The 22,797-nt window shown below is 35.8% G+C and overlaps 1 protein-coding gene across 3 annotated transcripts in view; it reads right to left on the reverse strand.

The window, feature by feature from the left end:
- Window positions 1-15,279, reverse strand: part of LOC138698286 (cytochrome P450 4C1-like) — a 77,666-nt gene extending 62,387 nt beyond the window's left edge. For 2 of the 3 annotated variants that reach the window (XM_069824081.1, XM_069824080.1), the window contains exon 1: window positions 15,122-15,206. The gene's annotated coding sequence lies outside the window, so the exon portion shown is untranslated. Of the gene's footprint in view, window positions 1-15,121 lie in introns of all 3 variants that reach the window. The other variant, XM_069824082.1, reaches the window with a different exon arrangement.
- Window positions 15,280-22,797: the final 7,518 nt, after the last annotated feature.

Here is a 22,797-nt window from a genome sequence, read left to right on the forward strand (position 1 = left end):
GTAATTTGGCAACACGTGCCCTCCTTCCCTTAAGTTTTCGAACAGTAGTGGAAAAATGATATGGGCCGGATGTCTCCTACGTGGGTACTTTGCCCGATACAATCTGTGAGCTTGTCTATTGTCCCCATTGGCTCATCTGCATTCGAAAATGAGGTCTGCTTATTCCGCTCTCCTGTACTCCTTCATTTCACTAGGACTGATCGACTGGACACTGCAACTTGTACACATACACTGCTGTCTACAGATGTGCATATCAGGACCGACCATGTCCGTTACACATTATGCTATCTGCATTGCTTTAGTGTAGTTTCCTGTCCCCATCCCTCAGACAGCGCACTGAATGGAATACTGTAAGTAGACAATGTAAACAACGTCAGATTAATACAGTATGTGTAAGAAGTGCAGATAATTACACACTAATATAATGTACAGAGAAATAAAATTATTTCATTTCCACACAACAATTTTCGCTTGTACCTTTCGAATCGGTCATTTCCGGACCAGGGTATCTTATCTCAAATTGATACAACATGTGGCCTTCGCCATCATCCCTGAAATTTTGTAACACCATATATATATATATATATATATATAATAAGAGTAATATTGAGAATTTATTACAATTTTACTGAGCGAGAGAAAAGGACCGGTGTTGTGCAGCAACTTGTCCACGAACACTTCCTTAATACGTTGACGCAAAAAGCCGGTCTTCCTTTTGCTTAGTAAAATTGTAATAAATTCTCAAAAAGAACTATCAAAATATTACTCGTAACACAGTATTACTATCGTTACCCTACATACATGCAAAAGGATTGATTATTAAAGAAAAAGAGAGATGGATTACAAATGTAATCCGCGCGAGTACTGGTGTCACAAATTACGGCGCGAGCACTTAATTGTTAAGTACATCAGTATAGGAAATCATGGAAAGAAAAAGTTTTCCCAGTGAACAAACGCAGATTACCAAAGGTGATGTTAAATGTTTCTTCTGGCCAAAGAAGTGTGAGGTAACTCAGAAGACGATGGATTGAGACTGCAAGAAATCAGTTCAGAATGGGATATAGGGTAATACTCACTGGAAGAAAAAAGAAGAAGAAGAAGAAGAAAGATGTAATACTGAGGTTTAAGACCGACCGGCCGACGCTGGTCCCACGTTACCATGCCTGGGCAAAGGCAGACGATCATCCAACCAGTACGGCAGGGATGTCAAAGTTCCTGCATTGCGTGTTCATACTACAAGCAATATAAATCCAACAAGGTTGTCTTTTTAGGAGTATACGGGGTGTAAGTGAATAAACTTACAGATTTAAAGGGACAATAGAGTACATTCAAATGAATAGAAAACCGTTATTACGTTTTGTGGCTAATACACGGTTAATTAGAAAATTAATATGATGTTTCTGCAGTCAGGCAACATCGCTGCTATCACACACCTCTTCCTTCTTTCCGTTATATAGATGTAAGAGATAAACGAACTCAGATCTGTTTCCCTAGGTCAGGCAAATCAAAGTGAGCCATAGATGGCATTTGCCATAGCCGTGATTTGTCTTTTCTACAGTGGCCATATGATTTATAGCTCAGCTGAGAGTTCGAGTGCTCGAAGTGAAGTTCTTAGTCTCTCGGCATAGTAAACGCATAGATAGTATTATTATTATTATTATTATTATTATTATTATTATTATTATTTTGTTTTGTTTTGCTGTTGATTGAGTTTACTGTTTTAAGATGTATCATTATTGTAATGTTGTAATTAGGGCATTGACATCGACATATTTGTATTAGTTTGATGTCGATTGAAGCGGAACACACGACGCTGGACGTGTTTCAAGTACAGGCAGCGGAAGCGAATTTGACACACGTCTAAGGAAGCACTTTCCGTGTTTAGTATACGATTATTGCGTATTATAAAATCAAGACAATACAATCATTGTGTATATAAGGTTAGAAGGAGTCATACAGATGTTTGACGGAAACGATGCAACTTCCATAAGTAATGCCCAAATTCTTCTTGGTGACCCGAATATTAAAAAGCAGTGTGAATATATTTCATCTAATGAACAAGCAGGTTTCCGTTCCGGCTTCAGTACAGCGGATCACCTCGAAGCTCTGAACCAAATTATTGAAAAAATGGAAGAGTTCAATCTACCATTATACATCGCTTTCGTTGACTACAAGAAGGCATTTGACTCCCTCGAACATGCCAGCGTATTCCAAGCATTGGTGAATCAAGGAGTAGAAACAAAATACGTCAGATTGCTGAAAACAATTTACAGCCAAAGCACAGCCAAGGTAAAAATAGAGAAAGTGGGACAAACGTTCACTCTCGGCAGAGGAGTAAAACAAGGTGACCCCATCTCCCCGTAGCTCTTCACATGTGTATTAGAAGAAATATTCAGGAAAGTACAGTGGAGCAGCAAATGTGGGATAACCGTGACAAACCTACGCTTCGCCGACGATGTTGTATTATTTGCAATTTCACACAAGCAACTTCAACAAATGCTTCGGGAATTAAACGAGATAAGCAAGTCAACAGGCCTGGAAATGAACTTCAGTAAGACACAACTTATGACCAACAAAGCACCAATACCAATGAAACTCGAAGAAACTGAACTGAACACTGTGGATGAATATATATATATATATATATATATATATATATATATATATATATATATATATCTAGGACAATTGGTTTGACTCACCGGCAGGATGGAAAAAGAAATCAAAAGAAGAGTGACGCAAGCGTGGAAAGCTTTCTGGGCATTAAAATTCATACTACAAAACAAGTCACTAAATAGGAACCTCACACTCCAAGCACTCACCACCTGTATCTTTCCAGTCCTTTTCTACGGCTGCCAAACGTGGGCCCTCACAGCTAGACAGAAAAACACCATAGCAGTATGCCAAAGGGGAATGGAGAGGAAAATACTCGGCATATCTTTGAAGGACAAGATTAACAACAAGAGGTTGCAAGAAATCACATCCTCCAAGAACATAGTTCATGAAGCGGCAAGGATAAAATGGAGATGGGGAGGACATATGGTAAGGCTGCAGGGGAATAGATGGGCGCAAATAACAACTACTTGGGACCCCTACCAAGGAAAGAGAAGACCGGGAAGGCCGAGAGTCAGATGGGCTGACTCCTTCAGGCAGCAGATAGGAACACACTGGAGCAGAGTAGCACAATGTAGGAGAGGATGGAAGGAGCTAGGACGACAGCTAGTTGAGTAGAGACAACGCATCCCAAGGACAAAGTGATACATATCCTAATATGTTAATTTAGTATGAATTAAACTCAGACCAATGAGTAGGAACTGAAATCACCTGAATGACAAAGCCTAAATATTCTAATGTGATAACTAACGTCAGAACAGACTAACAGCAATGAGTACAATCCTAAATGACAAAAGTGTTGAATATCTTAGTTCTAATTAAGTGACAAAGTGTTAATATTTAGTCATAATTGTCGATGTGTAGTACACAACTCCGCCCACGTGGACTAGCTCGACACGTGAGCAAACGGAGCCAGAGCTTTCCCTCTCGCAGGAGGCCTTAGCCCTTCTAAGGGACACTAATAGGCTATTTCATTTCATTTCATTTCATTTCAATTTTGGATTTATCCCCTTTACAATCGAATGTGTCGAAAAGACTGCTGTGGAATTAGTGGAGCAAATTTCGATAGTAAATAATCTCATCTCAAAAGTGAATAATGTGCAAGATGGTATAAGCAAAAAGGTGTGTGCGAAAATTAGCACAATAGCCTAATAATAAAAAATAACGGTGGTTTCAATTCATTATGCAAAATTGCAAGACTTTTGTCACATGACAAGTACGATTGTTATCAACTTGATGTAGAAATTGATGATGTGAAATATTTTACATATTCGTCCTTGGTTTCTGCCGATGTTAAACGCAGTTTTTCCTCAAGCAAGGTTATACTATCCGACACTCGGCGGTCATTTTCATTTGAAACTTTGAAAATGAATGTTGTTGTTTATTGCAGCACGATCATAAACGAGGCAAAGAACATGCAAGAAAAGTAAGGCACGGAATAGATGTGATAAATAAATTAATGTAGACCTAAGAGTTGAATATAGGGAAAAAAAAAATTATATACCATGTAACGTTCTCGGCATTCTAAAATTGTAGTGGAAAACTCAAAATAAAAAAAAAAACATCTTTTCAGACTTATGTTTTACCACATTTGTGACAATTGAAGTTTTATTCCAACAATTATTCTCAACCTCACCAGCATTTTAGACCTTTCCGATATTAACCCTTATATGCAATGATTATATTGTATTGATTTTATAATGCGCAATAATCGTATACAAAACACGGAACTTGCTTGCTAAGACGTGCGTCAAATTCGCTTCCGCTGCCTGTACTTGAAGCACATCGACTACATTCTGTCCGGCGTCGTATGTTCACCTTCAGTCGACCTCAAACTAATACAAATATACCGATTTCACGGCCCTAGTTATAATAAAGTTTTCTGGTGGAAGAAGAAATTGCAACCTTGGTAATTTCTGAATACCGAGGGATTTTTTAAAAAATACAATACTTAGGAACGAAGTAGGCATTTTCTTGTGCAATATTTGAAGTGTGAGACAATTCAGACTCAGTGTTTAAAAAACTCGAATGTTAATAAACATGTTTCTATAGTTCAGAATATTAAAAACAGGAATAGTTTAGAATGTATTATTTATTATACGAGGGGGAAAATAATATAATATGTAATTAAGTAATTAGACATTTTTCAATAAGCATGTTTAATATTACAGTTTCGGAGTAAAGCGCTTGTATGAATCTATTTCAATACGAACATATTGTACCTACACAGAGTTCTGTATTTGACGTATAGTATCATAAATTTAACATTTTTTTACGTAAGAACGTTGTAACATTTAAAAGTATAATAAAGTTGTAGTTCGTAGTAGATTAGTTTTTGTCGGAGATAGCTGATAAAATTGCCACGCGAGCCACAACTCTCTCGTGTCGAGTGACCTTGACAAGACTGTCCTTGGTGAACCTCTCCTTATCCGGAAATGTTGCAATATTTTCGCATCGTTCAGTGATATAAAATTAGTGGTTTTTAAATTAAATTTATATGAAAATCATCCACAATATTGAAATACGCAAGAGGAATAAATTATTTTTATTACATTTTCTATTGAGATGAACAAAAATTATGGTTCTACTCGCAATAGATACCGAATAAGAGGGTGTTAAACATTTAGGGTAAGTCTTTTTTTTTTCTGAGAAAACTATGAACTTTCCACCGAAATGATATCACACTTTTTTTTTCATACAAAATGAACTAATCACTCTGAAAATCTGCAGCGTTATTTCACTTCCACCCTGTATAGTATAGTACAATCAACGCTCTATAGGAGATGTTGTGCGGGTTCCTGAGAGCATGACATCACTGCACGAAAACAACATGTTGTGATCACGATGATTCCCCAATCGTTAAGCTGGCTTAAGAAACCGGTTACACTACTCACTACGGTTCCCAGAAATTTTGGGCAATATCAAGCTCCAAAAAAAAAAAAAAAAAAAAAAAAAAAAAAATTCTGGTCAACCTTGTATCAAAGTGCGCAACTGTCTCCCCTCATCAATTACCCTCACTCTTTCACATGAATACTAAGCAAATTCACACTCCAGTGTAAACAACTTAGTAATGTCAATATTGTGTACTCTGTTCTAGGCATAGGACTAGCAGCATATGCCTTGATGTTGTTCAATGCTGGCGGTTTAAAAATTGTTTACTAATGTTAAAAACAATCTTCGCCGTTATTGTTTCTGTGTTGACCACTTGTAGTAGTAGTAGTAGTAGTAGTAGTAGTAGTAGTAGTAGTAGTAGTAGTAGTAGTAGTAGTAGTAGTAGTAGTAGTAGTAGTAGGTTTATTTTGCCTGGCAGAGTTAAGGCCATGAGGCCTTCTCTTCCACTCAACCAGGTTTCAATAATATACATGAAATACAAAATTTGATTACAAAACAACACAAAAGAAAATACCTTAGAAATTACATAAAATATAGTAGAAAATTACAATAGAAAAGATCAGTTACATAATATAAAATTACAAATGGTCAAGATCGGTTATGTAATATATAAAATAAAGTAGAGAATTACATATAATCAAAATCAGTTACATAACATAAAGGGGAATATACACACTCACTCACACACACACACACACACACACACACACACAATTTATAAGACCTAAAATGCCCGAGATAAATACGACGATTAATTCACTTGAGATATATTATACAGTTAATATACTAATAGGAGAATACATGTGAGTTACAAGACATAAAATGTTGATTAGCAAATTCTTACTAAATGGCATACAAGCACAAATGATTAAGAAATATATCAAGATAATAAAAAAAAAGAAAAGAGAAAAAAAGTAGAAGAAGAGAGAGGAGAAAAAAATAACAACTTGGTCATTTTAGACTACTTAGAAACTTCCGCAAGAGTCTAGTTCTGTGCATTAAAACATTTTTAAGTAGTGTGTACTTAAAAGATTTTAGACTCCGACTGCTCCTGATTTCCTGTACAGCTTCATGAACCTCTTGCTAGTTTTAGGTAGTCTTGGATGAAGTTCTCTTCTTTGCGTGTATAAGTTCCTTCTTGTTAGGCTTACATCCCTGGTCGTAATTTTCTCGCTTATTTCTTGTGGGGCTGAGCACATGTCTCTCCTGATTAATTTTGAAGGTCTGTCGAACAAGTCTTCTTCACTGGTTTTGCGTTTCGCGGCATTTGTAGTCATCTGACGGTGTACAGTTATGGTTGTGGTTTCCTCGTGTATTTAAAGAAAAATGTCACTTTTAACAGTTGTCACTATTTTGGCATTACACATTTTCACTATCCACCTCCAGTCCTGTTCTTCTTTGTTCTTACAATACTTCCTGTATGTATTTATATCCATCAACTACACTTAGTTCATTCTCTCTTTGACTGTACATTTTAATCATGTTGCTTGCAGTTGCTGCAGGCAGAGGAACAGTGCACCAGCTGTGGAGAGGTGACTGTGCCATAGCTTCGCGCAGAGTAATCAGTGCACACGGAAAATAGAACCCGAGATATAGAGCATTCCACCTTAAGAAAAAAGCATTGGTCTTACGGGTCTTGGCTAGTACGCTGTTGCCGCAAGATGCCTTCGTTGGTAGAACGAGTGAGGTATAGTATCTCTATCTCACTCTCTTCCTAACACGTACAGAGTTCTAGCAAGTTTATCGCACAGGATAAGTACCGATACGTTGAGTCCGTTGAAATGATACAGAAACCTATTAATGCCATAATGATGCCTGCTAAAATATACGTTATATTTTACAGATACATTTTAACTAGACTTCGGACATTTAGCCTCAACTAGGCTCCATAATGATAAAAGTAGACATTAAAATACAGTTTTAGGGACCTAAAACGTTACTGCTATTACAAACAATAGTACCGTACTACTACTACTACTAAATAATAATAATAATAATAATAATAATAATAATAATAATAATAATAAATTATTATTATTATTATTCATTCATAAAGTTCTGCCCAAGGGCAAGTATTTCACTGCAAACCCAGCATCCTCCAGTCATTCATATTTTCTGTCTTTCTCTTTGTCTCCGCATAATGTTCCATATATTTTAATGTCGTCTATCATCTGATACCTTCTTCTGCCCCGAACTCTTCTCCCGTTCTCCATTCCTTCCAGTGCATCCGTCAGAAGGCAGTTTCTTCTCAACCAGTGACCCAGTCAATTCTTTTTCCTCTTTCTGATCAGTTTCATCATCATTCTTTCTTCATCTATTTTTACCAACACAGCTTCGTTTCTTAATCTATCTGTCCATTTCACGTGCTCCATCCTTCTCCATATCCACATTTCATAAGCTTCTATTCGCTTCTCTTCACTTCGTCATAATGTCCATGTTTCTTCCCCATACAATGCTACACTCCACACAAAGCAGTTCGCTAGTCTCTTCCTTAGTTCTTTCTCCAGAGGTCTGCAGAAGATGCTCCTTATTCTATTAAAAGCTTCCTTCGTCATTGCTATTTCCTTTTGACATCTTAGCAGCAGCTCATGTTACTGCTTGTAGTACACCCCTATTATTTGAATAATAATAATAATAATAATAATAATAATAATAATAATAATAATAATAATAAAACTGTTACTTTGTTGGTTTAAGAAGTGCTTATAATACAGATTTAAGATTATGTACAGCAGAATTTACCGTTATTAAATGTTAAGAAGCGCTTGTAATACAAAATTAAGATTATTTGCAGCACAAGTTTTCCGTTATTAAAAATGTTAAGAAGTGCTTATAATACAAATTTAGGATTATGTACTTTTTCCGTTAACTTCAAACTATAATCAAATAAGTACCTATTGCCTTTGTTGTTTTGCTGAGAATTAAATTTTGTGTCTGCTTCTTAAAATAAGCGCGGACAAGTTGTAAATGTTTTCACAGTGTGAAATCTTGGCCTCAACTGCACCATTTACTTGTCTGTTAAATTTTTCTGCGGTGATGTTCGGCAAGAGAACGGAAGGCTATTCCATCAATTTAGCTGTTACCCCGTTATTTTTAAACTAAATATATGGTAATTTTAGAGGTGTATCACAATTTAGCACACGAAATCGATCCAGTTCTCAATGAAATTATGTTCTATGAATTAAAGGAAACTAATTAAATCCCAGTTCTCCAGAAAAATACTTAAAAATAGTTGATGGAACAGCCTCCATATGTTAAAATGTTATGTTTTATTTAACGACACTTGCAACTGCAGAGGTTATATCAGCGTCGCCGGATGTGCCGGAATTTTGTCCCGCAGGAGTTCTTTTACATGCCAGTAAATCTACTGACATGGGCCTGTCGCATTTAAGCACACTTAAATGCCATCGACCTGGCCCGGGATCGACCCTGCAACCTTGGGCATAGAAGGCCAGCGCTATACCAACTCGCCAACCCGGTCGACTTTATTTTCTTAACGTGGCATCCCTTATATCACAGTAGGGGAGGGGAAAACGATGGGGGTAGTTGTTATTGTTGTGACTATGAAGCATATTTGCGGAGTTAGAATATATATTTGCGGAGCTTGATAACACTGAAATTTATCAGGAAGCTGGATTGTCACCGGTCCCATGCACTGGCCGAAATTATATTCTCCCGTGAAGACGCTAATCATCACTCATTATGCACATATAGTCCAGGGCATGCGCCTCAGATCACACAGCTACGACTCGAGAGAAGAAAATATTATTGTTGTCGTAACTTAGTTTTCAAAGATGAAAAAGTTATTATGTTAAGATGTATTATAATTAATTACGGCGTTTTCATGGAGTATTCAAATCGAATTCAATACATTCACCGTATTGAAAAGTTTCATGAAAATGGGATTCAAAACCCAAGGTCGATACACCTAAAAAGTGGGATCGAATTGAATTGGATACGTATTGAGTTGCATGAAAGCGAGTATTGTATTCAAAATGATTTCAATACGCTAAGCGCGTGAACAATCGTCATTTGTTTCATGCGTCGCATGTTTTACTAAGAGCGAGCGCAATAATGTACAGAGTGGTTATAAAGCAAGTAGACATTTTTGTGAAATAACAATTTTTTACTTTTTATTTTCAGTTAATTTGAAAGAATGCTGTCCATTGAAGAACGAATAGCAGTTGATTGTGGAAGGTTGCGTGGATGGACATACCAACGGATCCAAGAGGACTTCAATCGTAGGTTCCGAAAATCTGGCCCAAACAGGAAGACCATAAGCAAGTTGGTGAACAAATTCAAGAGGACAGGCAATGTTGCCGATGTTAAACGTTCTGGGCGCCATCCACATTGAGGAGGCTATCACACGTAGCCCATCTGCTTCCACCAGGCGGCTTAGCAGAGAACTCGGTATCCCTCAGTCGACAGTTTGGAAAACATTGCACTATCGCCTGCACATGAAAGCGTACACAATTCAAGTCCTGCATCAGCTTGAGCAAGAGGACTATGCCGCCCGAGAGGCTATGTGCAGGCTGCAGAAGAAGAACAATTGATGAACAATGTGTTGTTTTCCGATGAGGCAACATTTCACACGTGTGGCGTAGTGAATCGTCACAATTGCAGAATTTGGGCTACGGAACATCAACATGAGATCCGAGAATGGGAGAGGGATACACCGAAAGTTAACGTTTGGTTGGGAATAACAAAATCGGCGGTTTATGGACCTTTCATGTTTGGCGAACCTACAATTACTGGAAACAGTTACCTAGATATGCTGCAACAATTTCTTGAGCCTCAGTTGGTAGCCAATGGAATTCTGGACACTGTTGTTTACCAACAGGATGGGGCACCAGCCCATTTCGCTACATCTACATCTTAATGCTACATTTCCGGGACGATGGATTGGCCGTGGGTCAACAAGGTTGTGGGCATCCCGTTCTCCAGACTTAACACCACTAGATTTTTCTGTTTGGGGATTTGTGAAGTATCAAGTGTACAGAGTCAAGATAAGAGATGTGGACCAACTCAAACGTCACATCAGAGACGCTGTACACCTCATTACACCGGATATTCTAGAACGGGTGTTTCGACACTCGGTGCAACGCTGGGGGATGTGTCGAGACATGCGAAGTGGTCATGTCGAAATGCGGTGATTTTGTATGGTATATCACTGTACTTCCTTATAATTATCATTTCAGATTCGTTGAAGTCTGTTTTCCTAGAAATGGGTACTTACTTTATAATCACCCTGTATTTTGAAAGGTCGTGATATAATACATAATATTTTGTATTTTTATAAAGCGCATTATTACTATTCTTCATTAACAGCCAGCATATTAAATTTTCATGCACCTTATTAAGAAACCTCAACATTGTTTATAGCTAAGGCTTACAGGACAACCACCATGCCAACATGTTGGTGACATATTAACCAACATATCTACTTTCGAAACTTCAGCTTGCGTATCCAAATCGTTTTCAATTCGTACAGTATCGAAAATTGCATGAAAATAGGGATCGTGGAAATCGTTATTCAGTATGGCTATATTAAAGTTATGGACCTGTGAAATTTCTAAATTTTACATTTTTACACCAATTAATCTGAAACTTTTAGTACTTACTTAAGGTACACGCACCAAATAATGCCACCTTAACACTTAAGTCACTGTTGCTCTGGAAATAAGTTAGGTACAAACACAAAAATTATGACAAAGAAACTTTAATTTTATCTTTAGAAAATAGTACAATGAAAATGGTGATATTATATACCGAAGAAGAATTAGAACTCAAATAGGAAAACTTTGTACACTGGCGTTATTAGGAACAGTTTGTCCAATTAACGCCACCTATTTTCTAGTAACCTACGCACTTATAATTATTAATTAATTATTTTTCCGTAAGTAACATAAATTTAACTAAGCAACTAAATTTGAGTTTCTGTTAATCACTCAATACTAATAAAATATTCTTGATCTGAAGCTGAAACACCAGATGGATTAGGAAAATATGTTTTTCGATAACTTCTTACTTTCAAAAAAAATACGAGACACAGTAGGAAGTTATAAACAAAAAAGCATTAACCTTAGTTAAATATGAATGTTTTCCCAAAAGTAAAACAACAAATTAAGAGTTTGTTAAACTAATGAACCAATATAATCACTGTGCACATTCTGAACATTTGTAAGTTGAAAGATTAGTGTTTTTCCTAATGTTTCCACATTAATAATGTAAATACCTCACACATTATGAATATAGCAGCGATGAAAATACTATTAAAAACTGAAGACTATCGTTAAACAAAAGAGTACCATACTAACATAACCTAAAATTTTATCTGTAGACCTTTAACGTCACGTGGCGTTAAAGCAGTACTGAGTACTTGATAACATGACGTGCCTGTTTCTCTAACATTTTCAAATGTTACAGATAATAAATACTTTCTCTGCATAGAAGAATGTTTAAGGATCACGAAAATAAATAGTTTAATATAGTTATTATTTGCTCAACACACAAAATAAAATATTGTCTCTTACCTTGATATAAGAACAGCCTTTCACTATCAACACACAACAACAAAATGGTGGAATATCATGTCACTCGTAAATGTCAGCGGACAGCTAGTAACTCATTTCATCACTACATGGCAAGCGAATACAGGCTATAGTAGTGCACTACCAAAATCTGGTGTCGTTAACAAGAATTAATACGGTGGCGTTAAAGATATACATGGCCTTATTTGTCTCACGGACCTTATGACAATTTGGACATGCACTACACAAATTTTCACTTTGATATTCCAATTAGTTTACTTACAATAATTTATGTTTTTTTTTAAGTACTGAATTATAATTGTCCCAAGTTTACATAATTTTTCTTTAAATTTATATTTAATTTCTTTCTGGTTGATGTATATAAAATACGACGCATGCTTTTCAAATTTTTCCAATTACTCTTTGAGAAAAAAATATTTACTCTTCTAGTTGTTCATTTTTCAATTTATTATAACTTATCATATCTTCAACACGTGGTGATTTGAATAATTTCAATAACAGAAGAAAACACACGTGTCTGTTTAATTCACATACTTTTAGTAGACTTCTGTGTAAAACTTCATTGAGATTGGAGAAAAACTGCATTCATTAGAGCATTTCCAATTTTACAAAATGTTGAAAATAGGAAAATCGAGAAAACGAGCATCGAAATACAGCATTTATATGATATATAATATTTGTATCCAGAGACCGGAAGTTTAGCCATTATGAATCATTAAAATAGGCTGGCAAAAAGGCATCATAAATAGCTAAAATAGGCAGGTAAAAAGGCATTATAAATAGCTAAAATACGCAATAAAAGGCAATTACAAAAACCTTGCACTTGACCATCAACCTAGCACTTTCCAAAAAGGGATTTCGGCAGCAATAAAAGCTCTACATAAGTCGAATGTAAATTGAGATTTTCGACTCGATGTTGCAATTACTGTTGGAAGCAAAGAAACCTTCTTCCCAGTAGCCTTGGAAAGTGCATTTTTGTGTTTGGTTGTACTGATATATTGCGATATGAAATATTTAGCTATAGTCGCAACGCTGTTATTCCCGGCGTGACTCCTCCTCTTTGCTTACGTCTTAGGAAGTCAAGGCTCTATAAAGCCTAGGTAGATAGTATCGTTCGCCATTTTTGTTCTTTCGTTGCCGAGCTACCAGGCGAGGGATCTATTTGCCACACCGTTAAACATTATCATGTCGTAGCTCCTATGATAATAAATCAAACGCACTGTAATTCAGCAAATAATTGAGCGGCAAATAACGTCCTCGTGTGCTTTCTGCAAACGCCAACGAAAGAGCCAAAATGGCGGGCAATTACGTATTAAGTATTTATCCAGCCTTAGGAAATGCTTTACATCTTCATCAGCGAATCACAAGACGCACACGTTTAAATGTAGCCGACCTGCAACGTGATTGCTGCCGGAAGTTAGAGCGACGGGACTATAGCTACAACAACGTCGCCATGAAAACTGAAAGAAAAAGTAATCGTTAAAAATAACGTTAGACCCGCACTCATCGTCACCTTGTCAAATAAACGCAAGCGATAATTAAGACGCTTACTGTTATACACTTTTGCACGGCAGAACTCATTGTTGCAAAGAGAATATGAACTGACTGAAAGACAATAATATACATTCGGTGAAGTCACTTTCATTGTAGCGGTTATAGAAATAAATTAAAATATACCTGTAGAAAATTTTAATAATAAATTAATAAATAATAGATAAATAATCAAATAAAGGGGAAAAGGCATTTATTTTGTAAATTAGGCATTTATATTAAAAACGCAGAAAAGGGCAACATAAAACTGTGACGTTTCAATCACAAAGATATAGGCTAATTCGTACAGTTTACTTTCGAAATGAAGATGGATTTAACACATTTAAAAAGGCATTCTGCCAAAGTTCTGGTCTCTGTTTATATACGTTCCTTCCTATATAAATCTACCACACACATTTTTCTCCTGCATAACAGCGCGAAATATGAACTGAATGACAATTAAAATTAGTCAGAATGACAGCTGAGTGCCAGTTTAAAGGGCTGCAGCTTCACGCACGCGCTCGTCCCTTTAAATTCATTCTGAGGTGCTTTAAGGGGAAGGACCTAAAGAAATCTTTCTTCTCATATTATTTTAAGTAGAGCCTCCATTTCCCTATCGTAGTTTTATATCGATGTACGAAATCTTTTAAATACAACATTTTTACTTTTGCTCTTTATGGTAGAATCTCAGACTTAAAAAATGCAGGATTACAAAGAAAATGATATATCTGCTCTCAAGGGTACGGTACCACAGAATCAGAAAACTTGTCTTAAATGAAAGCTAAAAGACTGCTAACCAATCTTTTTTTATGATTTTTAGAAATATTTTTTTTTATTTTGCATTTTTATGAACAGATAGAAAAATTACATGTCTATTTTTAAGTTTTTAATTTATAATTTGACAATTTACTCTTACAGAAATATTCATGCATCATGTGTGAATACGCCCTGAAAATGTTATTCAATTATCTCTATTGTTGTTTAAGATATTACATATTAAATTTAAAAAATGTAAAATAAACTAACTCCGGGTATTCAACGGAGAAGTATGAGTACACATATTTGAAAATGGCGTAAATGCAATTATTTTCTTTCTAACGAACTTGAAATTTTGCTCAAATGAAGTCAGCACTACTAAGTATTTTTAGGCTGAAAGTAAAAAAAAAAATAATAATAATAACTTAATAATAATTTTGATACATATTATTTGGTCATTCCTATAGGTCATTCCACTTAAATTATCATAGGGCCAAAATAAGCGCAGATTTAGAAAACTGTAACATTATTTCATTTTTTAAAATTAAAAACAAAATTTTCATTATTTAATGGTTTGTTCGTTATTGTCATCGATCCGTAGCCTTAAAATCGATTTGAATAGTCGTTGCAAACGTAGTAATAATTTTGTGGACTTTGAATATTGTAGCTTAAAAGAAAAACAACAACAAACCTATATACCTGAATTATAAAATGCATTTTATTATAGCACTATATCACTTGCAGAATAGATTATGAAATGCCAAAGATATGTAACATACGTGATCTCCCGTTGTCTGAGAGAACGATGGCTCATTCCCTTCTAACTTGTAGATGCTCTGGACTTAGATTGGATGTGTTTGAATTAAATTCTCCTCTAATATGTATGTCATAATCAAGGTCGTCGAGTTTGTTTTTTCTCGCAAATTCTATAGACGTAATAAAGCTGTTTAACAGTCACTTCAGATTTATAGTGTTACGAAAAAAGGGACCCCTAGTCGAGAAAGGATATAATTATTTCAGTTTGAAATCGAAACCACTTCCGTCGATTTGTTGGCGTAAGTGTAGTTAGTGCGGTTTATAAAGAGCCCTTCAGCTACTCTGGCTATTTGAGCTCTTATCTAAAATTCTTGAAAAACAAAAACAAGCAATACAATAAACTGAAAGCTAACACGAAACTAAAACATGTTGTCACAGAAAAAACGGGGTACACAAATGCAGTATCCACAAGGTGATTCTTAAGAAATCATAAAAGTGAGCAGTTCTCATAACCTATGCGGTATTTAAAAGGAAACAATAAATTAATAAAGCAAATACAATCAGAGATATATTATCTGGCGCATTTAAAACAATTAAATTTTATAAAACATCCAGATGTAAATGTCCTAAATGTCAAGTATGTTAATAATATATATAAAACAACAAATGTAACCTCCGGATGTAAAGAATCCGGAGAATATGTAAAACGGGTCAATAAAAAACTAAATCACCCTGTCAAGTCCTGTATTCGATAAAAATCTCAGAACTGCATTTGCACAATTAATAGTACATTATGCAACGAGCCTATAATGGTAGTAATTAAGATGCGAGTATGTTTATGAAATGAGCGCAAGCGAGTTTCATAATTTTCATACGAGCGTCTTAATTACCATTATAGGCAAGTTTCATACGACTTTTTATGCTCGACCATACTTCTAACTTGAAATTATTCATAAGTATTCATGTTATTCTTATCTGACTGGGAAGCGAAACTGACCTTGTGCAATATCTCGTAAATTGTGAGATGTGCGCAGACGCGAAAGTTTTGATTTTTTCCGAGAAACAAATGTCATTGACCTTGATATAATCTAGAGAGTAAAATGAACATTAATCTTGATATAACCTTGAAATTGATTTAGACATTGAAAAACGAGATGACAAATTGAATTTATTTGAATATTATTTGCAATTAACGCTAATTATTATATTAACAGAACATAACCTTCTGTGACAGTATTGGATTTCCAGCCTCCGTGACGTTTCGCTAGTTGTCTTTCGATTCCATATCCGAGAATAATCGATACTTGCGCTTTCATATTGCTACAATGGTGTTTTCTGATTGGTGGAAGACCTGAACTTTAATGAATAGGTGTACTTTAATGAGGTCCATTAAAGGGTTGCTACCAGGTGTATAATTACTACATTTCGGCATGGTCGAGCATAAAATCATTTCCAATAGCGTCACGTAGAGTCGGCCGACATCAGTTCAAATTATATGGAATTAATCAAATGGAAGTTACCGGCATTATCCTCGTTAGTTGTTTCCCTTAAGCCTGGTGCAGGACATGGTGTTTCGTAGTTAATTGTTTGAACTAAGCCGGCGACACAATTTTGCTGGAACATTGAATTGTCAATCTTCATATTTTTTTTTTTACTAATTTCGGCACCGCAGCCGGAGGCTTATTATGCCTAGACTCACAACTCTACTAAACACACTCACACACTGCATAACTTCCCCGTTTACTGGGTCAGGGTACCCGGGGGTCATTACGAGACACCACACACACTGGGATAATGGACAGACAACCAGTCCCCGTGAAGAGGTCCGGATTAAATCCCCCTGTCTTCACGACCGGGAATCGAACCCTGGCCACCTTGATCAGGAATCCAGCACGCTACCTCAAGACTATGGAGGCGGACGTCAATCTTCATTAACAAATTGTCTGAACTATATTAAGTAAGATATCTTTTCGATCACAGTTAGGTACACAACGCAACACGCACCTTTTTTGTTATTTTACGACCCTGTATCAACATCTCAGATTATTCAGCGTCTGAATGAGATGAAGGTGATAATGCCGATGAAATGAATAGTCCGGAGTCCAGCACCGAAAGTTACCCAGCATTTGCTCGTATTGGGTTGAGGGAAAACTCCGGAAAAAGCCTCAATCAGGTAACTTGTTCCGACCGGGATTCGAACCCGGGCCACCTGGTTTCGCGGTCAGACGTGCTAACCGTTGCTCCGCAGGTGTGGAGAACACCCATTTTCCTCTTGGAAACACGCCTACAAAGGAAGAGGCCGTATAAGCTTCGGACAATTTTTTTTTCTTATCGAAAACGGAACTTATTTCTTACTACTTATTTATAGTCGCGTCGCTGTTATTTTCGGCATGACTCCTCTTTGCTTACGCATTAGAAAGTGAAGGCTCTATAATGTATATTTCCCACACCGTTAAACATTATCATGTAGTAGCTCCTATGATAATAAATCAAACGCACTGTAATTGAGCGGCAAATAACGTCCTCGCGTGCTTCCTGCGAACGCCAACGAAAGAACAAAAATTGCGAGCGATTATATTAAGTATTTATCGAGCCTTATGAAGTACATAACGTCATCAGCAGCGAATGACAAGACGTATACGTTTAACTGTAGCCAACCTGCAACGCGGTTGGCTTCCGGAAATAAGAGCGACGGGACTATAACAATTTAATACTATACTTCATTGATTGCCTAGCCAGCCACTATAGCTTCTGAAAAACACCCCTAAAACTTGCGTAAACCCAACTTGTACAGCTACGTCAGCTTAAGATATTGCTCTCAACAGTTTCCTTTACCATTGACAATGACAGGGCATTAGAAATTCCTTCGTTGTGTTATCGGATAGTGAAGTCAGAAATTGTGTTGTGCACCCCCCCCCCCCCCAACGAAAGTGCTGCCAATATGATTAAAGTTAGAGAGGGTCACTCTATTGCATAAAGTAGACCCCGCTTCCGGTAATGACAGCGAATTTAGCTCATCATTTTTATGTTAAATTACATTTTCAGTATAATTTTAATTAAACCGATGTGTTGGAACATAGCGATTTACAGATTAAAAGGACAATATAGGTACTGAAATTACTAACTTCAATGTTTTTAGAGCTAAATTTACAAAACTGTTATCAGTGATGTACCTTGTTAATAATAACACATGTCCAAAATTCCATCCCTCTAGGATAAGTGGTTTGAATTTTATTAATAACTTAATAAATATTGTAACGCTTTATACAAGAAGTCCCTTGCGCCACAAATTACATTATTTTTGACTGATAATAACTTATATGATTCTTTATATTCATTTGAATAAACATTACTATTGAGTTCTTCTGTACACTGAATCGACCAATTACTAGCAAATTTTTATTTATAATTATCAATGTTTTTGTTTTTAATCTATTATAATAAAAAATTCTAGTAATTTATTGTTTAATTTTACAGCAAAACCCTAGAGTAAGTTTTGATCTCATGTACTGTATACAGAATGTTTCATAATTCCTATTACAAACTTTTAGGGGTTGTGGAGGGGACTAAGTAGATAAGGTTTTGATTGGGAACCTATGTCCGGAAATGTATCGTTTCGATGCAAAATAAGTTTGAAAATCTAATCGATTTCACATCTCCCACTTCACTGATTGTAAACAGAAGACACACGATATCATCGGACTGCTGTCTCGTCCTGTACTACTCAGTGACTGAATCATAACCGATGTGGAAGCTGACTCTGTAGAAGTGATTGTAAACAGAAGACACACGATATCAGGGGACTGCAGAAGTCGCCCTCAGCCCATTTTGTTTGCGTGCCGCGAAGCGAGAGATTTTAAATCGAATAAATCTTCAAACTTATTTTGCATCGAAACGATACATTTCCGGACATGGGTTCCTAATCAAAACTTTATCTCCTTAATCCCCTCTACAACCCCTAGAAGTTTGTAATAGAATTTATGAAACACCCTGCATAATATCAATATAAATGAATATCGGTTAAGAATAATGTAAATTGTGGGGAAAGGGACTTCTATTATATAAAGCGATTCAATATTTTAATAAAATGTTATAAAATACAAACCAATTGTCATAGGCGGATGCAATTTTATACATTTATCATTATCAGGGAAAGGATTTATATGTAAATACATATTTACTTATAAAGCTAATATAATTTATATTTTGCATTATCTTTATGTTTCACAATGTGTAGGGTTGAAAAATCCTACTTTTATTTTCCATATTTTTCCATATTTTAGAGTTTAGTACATATTTTCGTTAATTTCCATATATTTTCCATATTTCATATAAAACAGTCCATATTATATTAGGTTTAACAATAAAACAAAACAAAATTCCATTAACTTTTAAAAATACATTTCAACAATAGAGATTTAAACACATGTTCAGTAATCCCTTTAACATCAGAGTTATTTGAAAATTAGCAGTCCTATCAACAATGGGAAAGTAAGTTACAAAACTGTATTAATTTAATTTAAAATTTTTAACAGACTTCAGTTGTGCAGCTCAACAGTTAAATGCCAGTCAGAGTACACATAGGTTCAGTTTTGTAAATCATACTATAAAGACGGTAAATATGCCAAAAGTACGTCATTCAGTCAATTTAAAATCAAAACTAACAAGTTACATCTCAGAATTTAAAGAAGATGGTTTATCAACTGACAATAAAATATTATTTTGTAATTTGTGTCAGTGTGCAGTATCATCTACACAAAAGTTCCTGGTGCAACAACACATTACAACTAGTAAACATCAGGCCAACAAACAACTAAATTCCAAGCAGAGACAATTGTTTTTAACACAACCAACAACATCGAATGTAAGATCTGAGTTTAACATCGACCTGTGCCGTTCTCTCATCTCTGCTGATATTCCTCTCTACAAACTAAAGAATAAGGTCTTCAGGGAATTCCTTGAAAAATATACTCAACATACAATCCCGGATGAGTCAACACTTAGGAAGACGTATGCTCCATCCATCTACGATGAGACAATACAGAAGATAAGAGATGAAATTAAAGATAGTTCAATTTGGGTTTCCATTGATGAGACTCCCGACAAAGAAGGTAGACTTGTTGGTAATGTAGTTATCGGTTTGTTAAGTGAACAATATTCTGAACGAATTCTTTTACATTGTGATGTTCTAGAAAAGTGCAATAACAAAACTATAGTTAAACTGTTCAACGAAGCTATGGGTATCCTGTGGCCAAAGGGTATTATGTACGATAATGTGTTATTCTTTATTAGCGATGCTGCCCCTTATATGGTCAAAGCTGGACAAGCATTATCTGTTGTATATCCTAAATTGACTCATTTTACTTGTGTGGCGCATGCATTTCATCGTGTGGCAGAAGTGGTCAGAGACAATTTCCCTAAAGTAGATTTGTTGATTTCATCAGTGAAAAAAGTATTTCTCAAAGCTCCCAGTAGAGTTAACGTGTTGAAAGAAATGTACCCTGAAATTCCATTGCCACCAAAGCCAATTTTAACTAGATGGGGTACATGGCTAGAAGCAGTTGAATATTATGCCGAACATATAGACTCTATTAACAATGTTCTCCTTGCATTGGACTCTGAAGATGCAGTCTCAATTGATACTGCGAAAACAGTTACCTGTGACATAAGTGTGAAGAATGACTTAGCTCACATTCAGCATACATTTTCATGCATCATAAAAACGCTCAAAAGTCTCCAAAATAGGCACCTTTCACTATCTGAAAGTTTTGAAATTATAAATAGTACTGTGGAACAACTGAATCGTGGTAGAGGTAAAGTTGCAGATGCAGTAAGAGCTAAGGTGGACACTGTACTTTCAAAAAACCCTGGATATGAAGAACTACAAAAGGTTGTTGCTGTGATGAGTGGTGAATCAACAGTGAAGATTAACTTGGACTTATCCCCAGCAGACATTGTGAAATTGAATTATGTACCAGTTACTTCTTGTGACGTCGAACGCTCTTTTAGTCAGTATAAATCTATCCTCAGAGACAATAGAAGAAGATTCACTTTTCAGCACTTGAAAGAAATGTTTGTAACCTATTGTTATGGTAACAGACAATAAAAATTGTGTTTTGTTGAAACTACATTGGAAGATAAGGTACGTCCATTATATTTTTTGTTTAGTTTGATTAAAATGTACCAATATTTAACGTACATAGTCATTTTTTTTATAATTTTAAGTCCATATTTAATTCCATATTTTGGTAAAAATCCATATTTAATTCCATATTTTGGTAAAAATAACTACATATATATTTACATATTTCATATATTTTTAGTCCATATAAATCCGTTCCCTGATCATTATTAACCAGTTATACCAAACATTAAAATTTGGCGAATCTCTTTATAAGTATGGTAGTTATTAATTTCACTATTTTGAACCCTTAAAAATATAGAACTTGGAAATTTCAGTGTAGTGTCACTTTAATATATTGGAACGTCCTTTCCATCCAGGGAAAAAAAGTGTTTGTCAGGCTCCAAATTTTGAAGCTACTTAATGTGGATTCAGATTCTGACCTGGAGCAGAAAGCAAAAGGTGACCGTGTATCTGAATGTTAGTAAGGGTTAGATTACAATTAATTTTAAGGCTTGAAACGCCGTTCTCCTACGAGGTACCTTTGTTTTGTAGGGAGGGATAAAAGCATATGAGACGAATGGAATAAAAGCTGTTATTCACGAAAGAGTAAAACAAAAAGTAACATTATTGTAAAAACGGTTCCTTCACCGAAAAATGTTACGCAAGGTGCAAACAGTGAATAAGTAATTATGAAAACAGTTTCGCTTGAAGGAATTAAATAAATTATTGGGCACGAAAATTTGTCCCAAAAAACGAAGCTTGATGATTATGGTACAGACATCATCATCATCCCTTGCCCTACAGCCCAAGGTGAGCCTTGGCAACTTCAACAATTCTTCTCCATGTCTCTCGCTCCTGTGCTTTCCTTCTCCAATTCCGAATTCCGATCCTTACCAAATCTTCCGTCACTTCGTCCAACCATCTAAGTCTCGGTCTTCCTCGTTTTCTTTATCCCCCTGCTTCATTTAATAAAAGTTTTTTGGGTGTTTCTCTTCCATCCATCCTCATAACATGTCCCAGCCATCTTATTATTGAGGATTTTATGATAGCAATTATATCATGGTCTAAAAACATTTCGTATAGTTCGTAATTATATGTCCTTTTCCAGTTACCTCTATCATTAACTGGGAAATATGGTACAGACAAGTGATGCAAAATAAACTGCAAGACAAAAAACTGGTGTCTGTATTCTTTCGTGGTCTTCATGGTGAATTCCAAGGAAATAGCTGCTCAAGAAATCAATCTTTTCTATTTTGAACCAGAACACACATTTATGTATGCTGACATTATTCATCACTAGACTTCGTTGAATTGCCACATGTAGCATGCAATCAGGTTGCCGATGTACGGTAGTATAGAGGAGGTGAGCGACCGCCCGGTCTCGTAGTATAAGCAGTTCATGTTAAGAGATGTGACCGGTCCAAATAGATAGAGCAGCTACAGCTATGTAAGCACTTGTTTTTGCATTATTGTGGTTGGAATAGTCAAAGCTTAACATTTGTTCGGTGCAGACAAGAATTCAATCAAACATACTAGTATGGGAGTATAATTGCCCCTGGAATAACCTTACCCACG

Source organism: Periplaneta americana, chromosome 4 (assembly GCF_040183065.1).
Source record: "Periplaneta americana isolate PAMFEO1 chromosome 4, P.americana_PAMFEO1_priV1, whole genome shotgun sequence".
NCBI classification, from domain to species: Eukaryota; Metazoa; Arthropoda; class Insecta; order Blattodea; family Blattidae; genus Periplaneta; species Periplaneta americana.